Raw genomic sequence first — 6307 nt, forward strand, 5'->3', positions numbered from 1 at the left:
TAATATCACATAATCAAAAATTAAATGTAACTTCATTGTAGAACACTGAAGGGCGATATGGATACGATCTTCTATCAAAGTATATGTAGTTTTATTTTGCAGTATTACAGATAGATATACAGCATATTGTGATCAAAATTAAATTTCTGAAAAATGAAGGTATTTCACCACATTCATGCAAAATAAAAAAAAATAAGAAAAATATAGTATTGTTATAAATCAGTCAGCTTTAATGATTTGCAACAATAGACCTACAATAGACCCAAAGATATTAAAAGGGAGAGATACCAGCGTATAAATGGTATGGTAAAATCTAAAGTTGAAATGATTAGTCACTTAGTAGATCGACAGAAAAATAATCAACTATTTTGATAATGAATCAATCAATGAAGAAATATTTATATATAAAACAAAATCCTAATTCCAGCATTTAAATTGTGAGGATAATATGCTTTTCTATTCTTTGTCTTATGTGGTAGTGAACTGAATATCTTTAGGTCATGAAATGTTGGTCAGACAAAACAAGCAATTTGATATCTTATAGACCAAACTATTAATCAAGAAAACAATCAGCAGATTAATAGATACAGCCCTACAAACATCTCAAACGTCTTACGCATTTATCTCAAGATATGTTTCACCCAAAGCTATATAAAACATGCACATTATTTTTTATCCTTATAACATTTCTTAATGGGCTTTGGTAAAGTCAACTGGCCAACCCTCCTGTTGTCTTCCCGTCAACCATGCAACTTTTGTCTTTTGTCTGGTTTGACTGTTTTTAAAGCATACATTATAAATTATCACCCAATTCTGTATAACATCTTTTTGGCCAACTTCATTCCAACTCATTACCACAAGTTTTACACTTTTTTTGGGGAATTCATGGTCAATAAACCTAATTTATATGAAATTAAAATTAAAAAATTTTTAGGAAAAAATGCCGAAATTATGAATTATTTGGACTATACACAAAATTGGAGGAATAATGTTGATGGATTATCACAGACCGGTATATGTCAAAGTTTAGTCAGAATATTACAAATATTATAATATTAAAAAAAAATGTTTAATGACAGTGTGACAGTGTGTTTTTTGCAAAGACCATATAAGGGAACCATCCATGTAATTTTGAGGAAATTAGGTGAAAGACATCCATATTTATGATATAATGAAGTTTGAAAACCGGTCAAATTTGACCCGAAGACAACAGGAGGGTTAAAAAAGTTCAGTCAGTGCTGTTCTGAGAATTGGGGACCCTTGTCTATATTTGTTTCTTTATCCATGCAGACGGGAAGTGGGGGTGAATGTTATCTAACTGGAACAGCTACCATGTTGGGCCCACGCATGTCTGCCATCACTTTGCTCTCTAGCAGATGACTATGCTATCAGCACCGGGAGGTGACTGGATGATTTAGTCCAGCAGGCCTTCCTACGAGTAAAACTCAACAATGCCTGATAAACAAAATATAAACAAAGAAGTTTGGCCATGTGAACAAACAAGTCTTTTAGTAATTCAATATACAAATCATTGTTAAAGAATAATAAAAGCAATGGAGTAATATTTAACACTAGAGAGCAGCTTTAAAAGATCAATGTATCTCTATATATACTGTATATTTCCATTCTTGTAACACTACACGGTCAACGGTGTATTGGTATGTATCTAAAGTGGAGCTAAAAGGGAAACCATAGTTAAGACCCACTGGGGCACTCGACCCAAGTGGTCCCCACTGTTGAGCACTTCAGAGGCAAAATGTTTTATTTTTGTCTTCCAGGGGGAATTGAAATAGCCAAGATGCCAGAGAAAGCGTGAGTGTATTGTGTTTCTGTTATTGTTTCCATTTCCAAATGACAGTATCAGTTTCATACAGCAAAGGGAATTTATCTATAGAGATGCATCATGTGATATAATACGGAAAATTATCACATACAGTTCATTAAGAGTGTTGCTATCTGCAGTTGAATGCTAATGCTACATTTCTGTGTCCTCTCTTTATTTTATACCCACAGACCTGAGGTAAGATTTCACACACTATAGAAATCTAATAATTTAGCAGACGCACATATTAAGATTATTGCCGGTGTACTAAAATGTCACACTATTTTTTTCTTTTAATTGTTCTTTTTGCAGAGGAAATCTAAAATCTCAGCTTCTCGCAAGCTCATGCTGAAGGTGAGTCCACAGTCCGATTTGCACAGGTTGTATCATCTAGGGCTGCACCTAACGATTGTTTTCATTGTTGATTAATCTGTAGATTATTTTCTTGATTAATTGATTAGTTGTTTGGTCTAAAAAATTTCAGAAAATTGTGAAAAATGTCGATCAGTGTTTTCCAAAGCCCAAGATGACGTCCTCAAATGTTTTGTTTTGTCCACAACTCAAAGATATTCAGTTTACTGTCATAGAGGAGTAAAGAAACCAGAAATTATTCACATTTAAGAAGCTGGAATCAGAGAATTTTTACTTTTTTTTCTTTTTTTTAATTGCTCAAACCAATTAATCGATTATCAAAATAGTTGCCGATTAATTTATAGCTGACAACTAAAGAATTAACCGATTAATCATTGCAGCTCTAGTATCTAGTATCTTCACAGCAAATCAAACAGTTAAATGTACTTTGTGTTTGGTATTTCAGAGCATGATGGTGGCCAGGGCCAAGGAGGAGCTGGAGCAGGAGTGGGAAGAAAAAGAGGAACAGAAAGCAAAGTACCTGGAAGAAAAATCTCCTGCGATTCAGATCTGTAACATGTCCCTAGAAGAGCTACAGGTAGAATTTCACATTTACTGCAGAGTTGTTCATATTTGCTAAAAAACTCTGTAAATTATTTAGCAATAAAATGTTGCTAAAGATCTCTGTTATTTCTCTCAAGAGGTAATAAAGGGGTAACTTGTGTCTAACTGACTAATGGGGACAACAATTTCTGATATTGGTCCAGTATTGAGGGAGAACGCTGTGAGCGAGCTGCAATGTATTCCTATTGGGGCAAGCTGGCACCATCATTTCCGTCCACTGAAGTCCTTGTTTTTGCCATGACAGGCTCTGATTGTTATCATAAGTATCTGACATTATGGAAAGAGTCTTGCTCAAGGAGAAAACTCGTTCTGAAATCTCATGAAGACAACAGTGCAATAGTGGAATACGTCCTTGGTGGAAACGCAAGTGCCAGCCGGCAGAGTTTGTTGTGTTAGAGTACAGAAAGCGTAGCTTTATGTTATGATTTTGATGATTTCAACAATGGTCTATGAATTTGATGGCCAACCATATTTATTTGAGTCAGACTTGACGGATATTCAGATTTCACAACGAGACTTATTGAGCGGGACTTGGACACAATAACAAACAGAATGTGAAAGGTTATTTCTCTGTAGGGTCCTTTCCATAATGTTGTCAGAAACTTAATAATAACAATCTGAGCCTGTCAGTGGCAAAAACAAAGCACTTTCAGTGGACGTAATGTTACATTGATGCTACTCACTTGCCCTTGCAGCTCGTTTTCACAGTGAAAAATATCAAACTTACCCTTTAACATCCACTTCCTCTTATTTTCTTTTTAGACGTTATGTGAAGAGCTGCATGCCAAAATAGACGTGGTGGACGAGGAGCGGTATGATATCGAAGCCAAAGTCTTGCACAACACCAGAGAGGTAACTGAACACCAGTTGAGGAAGTTAACAATGAAAAGCTTTGATAATTTACACACCCACAACAAAAACAGTAATTATACTCATATCTCAAAGTTGACATGTTGACATAGTCCAACAAGTACTTTATGTCGAAACACCAAGACAGTTTAACTTTAAAATCAACTGATTCTACAATGAGACAGTTTAATAGCTGTCACTGTCTGAGGCAAATGACTTAGACCACCTTCCTCTCTACAGATCAAAGACCTGAACATCAAGGTGGTGGACCTGCGGGGGAAGTTTAAGAGACCCAGTCTGAGAAGGGTGAGGGTCTCTGCTGACGCCATCCTGCGCTCCCTACTGGGCTCCAAACACAAGGTCTCTTTGGACCTGCGAGCTAATCTTAAATCAGTCAAGAAGGAAGACACAGAGAAGGTGAGTTTGAGAAAAGTTCAAAGATACAGAGATGATTCAGCCAAAAGACAATGACACAATCCTGATTTATTCACATGGCCCACGGTGAGCAACTCTGTCAGAGATGTTTCCCATGGTGATAATTTATGTAGCACTTTAAGCGTTTGGCTGATTTTCAGTCAGACAGCGTGTGAAAGTGATAAATGAGTTTTCTCAGCTTGCCAAAACTAAATTAAAACCACTGGTGCGTAAGGTCAAGATATCAGATTATGTTCAACAACGATTCTTCTATCCCAAGTGTGTTTGTTTCATGGCTGAATAGAAATGTCATGCATCCAACACCTTCAGTCCAACGCCACACTGGGAAAGGCTTTACAGAAGTCTGTGTGTTTCTCTCTGTGCAGGAGAAGACAGCGGAGGTGAGTGACTGGAGGAAGAATGTGGAGGCCATGTCGGGCATGGAGGGCCGCAAGAAGATGTTTGATGCAGCAGTGGGCCAAAACCAGTAGCTGGCTTTCATCTGACAACAAATACCATCACTTGAAAAAAAAACAGGAAGTGCAGAATATAGCACAAAACATGAATGCATAAACTCTGGAGCACTTCACAGGGTCACAGAGAGTTCTTGGTATACTGTACATCAGACCGACAATACGTCACCCAGAGTAGGCTTATATGACCACGCCACCTTTGGGGGGATAACAATCCTGCGTCCCTCCCTTCGTGTCTCCAAACTTCTACTTTAAACAAACTGGTAATAGTAATAACGCTATGCTGTAGAGTTGCTGTGTAGTTGGTTGCACCAACAATAAATCCAAAAACGCTGATCCCCGATTTGTTCCCCTGCTACTGTACAGACCAGACCAGCATGGCGTCATCGCCGAGGCTGCGCTCCCTTTTGGGGGAGCTGTCAGGAGAGAAAATGGAAAATGGAAAATGACTAAAAGGTGTTGTGTAGTAGGTTAACCGATACGTTATTATTCACTGTCAGTGTGGTAAATCGCTAAACGATGCTAGTGACAGTGACTAGCATGGTTAGCTAACGTTATAGCTTGAGTAGGCGGCTGCTGTAGTAATATAGTCATACGTTAACGTTATAGCATCATCAGACTGTCGTGTCCAACTAAATCTCAGCCTATAGATCAAACAGTTGGCGGTTAACACTTCGGTCATTTACAGACAACACTTAGCCTAACGGGATTCAATCAAATATGTAGAGATGTCTGGATAATCAATATCCGGCCACTGTGTTGGACGGGGGAAGACTGAAGGATCATGGCGGCGATCAAACTTTTACACGACCTTGACTTTTTTGCGGAGTACCCGTATGTGCCGGTCTGATGTATGTTATATTCATAACATTTTCCCACATTTCCTGTGTGTTTTGTTTCATTATTACCAAAATAAACATGGTGTATGCAGCCTCTCATTTTGTGCCTTTTTGATTGCTTGTTTTTTTTTTGAATATTTAAAGAAGGAAAGCTTTGCAATCACACACATCAATCAGCTGTTGTGATGACATGTCAGAAGATTTAACTGCATCCAAGTGAAGATACAGAGATGCTTTTTTTTTAAGATTACATACATTTAAAATGTAGTCCAAGTCAGATTACTCAAAAGTTGCTCAAACTTCAACCAGTGGATTGTCAGTGGAAGAGGAACATCCAGAGTGAAGACCGAGTTTTCTCCAAAACACAAGACATAACAGCAACAACTGAAGCTACATTCACCAAACAAGCAAGAAAACTCAAAATGAAATGTACCAAACCAAAAGCACAGCCAGTACAAAGAATTAATTCACAACTACTACCAATGCAATACGGTAGCTGGACAGCAGCAGACAACACCTTCTCATCCAAACTCGTCACATGCTGCCGCTTTGTCAAGCCCCTCACTGTCACTTTAGGTTTAGGCATAAAAAACACTCAGTTTAGGAAAAAAACAACATGGCTGGACTTTAAACTACTATGTTTGTTAAGTGAGAATGAAATTGAACGTAGTGGGACACAGCAGACCTGCAGGAGAGCCACTCAACATATATCATGTAAGCTGTCGCCGTTAAGTCAGCGAAAGTCAGTGTCCTGTTGCTTGCGCTCGCCCGTGTGCACGCGCTACCTGAATGTGAGCGAGCATCCGTCAAAACAGTGAGGCGACACACGTCAGAAAAAATCACAATATCACTCTATATTTCACCTGCTTGGCAGTAATGTTAGCTGACCAGACGAAGGTCTCTCCATGAATCACTGCTGATCCTAGTGTTGGCTT

At 38.2% G+C, this 6307-nt stretch overlaps 1 pseudogene; it reads left to right on the plus strand.

Moving 5' to 3' along the window:
- Positions 1-1951: 1951 nt before the first annotated feature.
- Positions 1952-5471, plus strand: LOC141770701 (troponin I, slow skeletal muscle-like; annotated as a pseudogene).
- The last annotated feature ends 836 nt before the right edge of the window (positions 5472-6307 follow it).

The sequence above is a fragment of the Sebastes fasciatus genome, chromosome 1 (genome assembly GCF_043250625.1).
Source record: "Sebastes fasciatus isolate fSebFas1 chromosome 1, fSebFas1.pri, whole genome shotgun sequence".
Lineage (NCBI taxonomy): Eukaryota > Metazoa > Chordata > Actinopteri > Perciformes > Sebastidae > Sebastes > Sebastes fasciatus.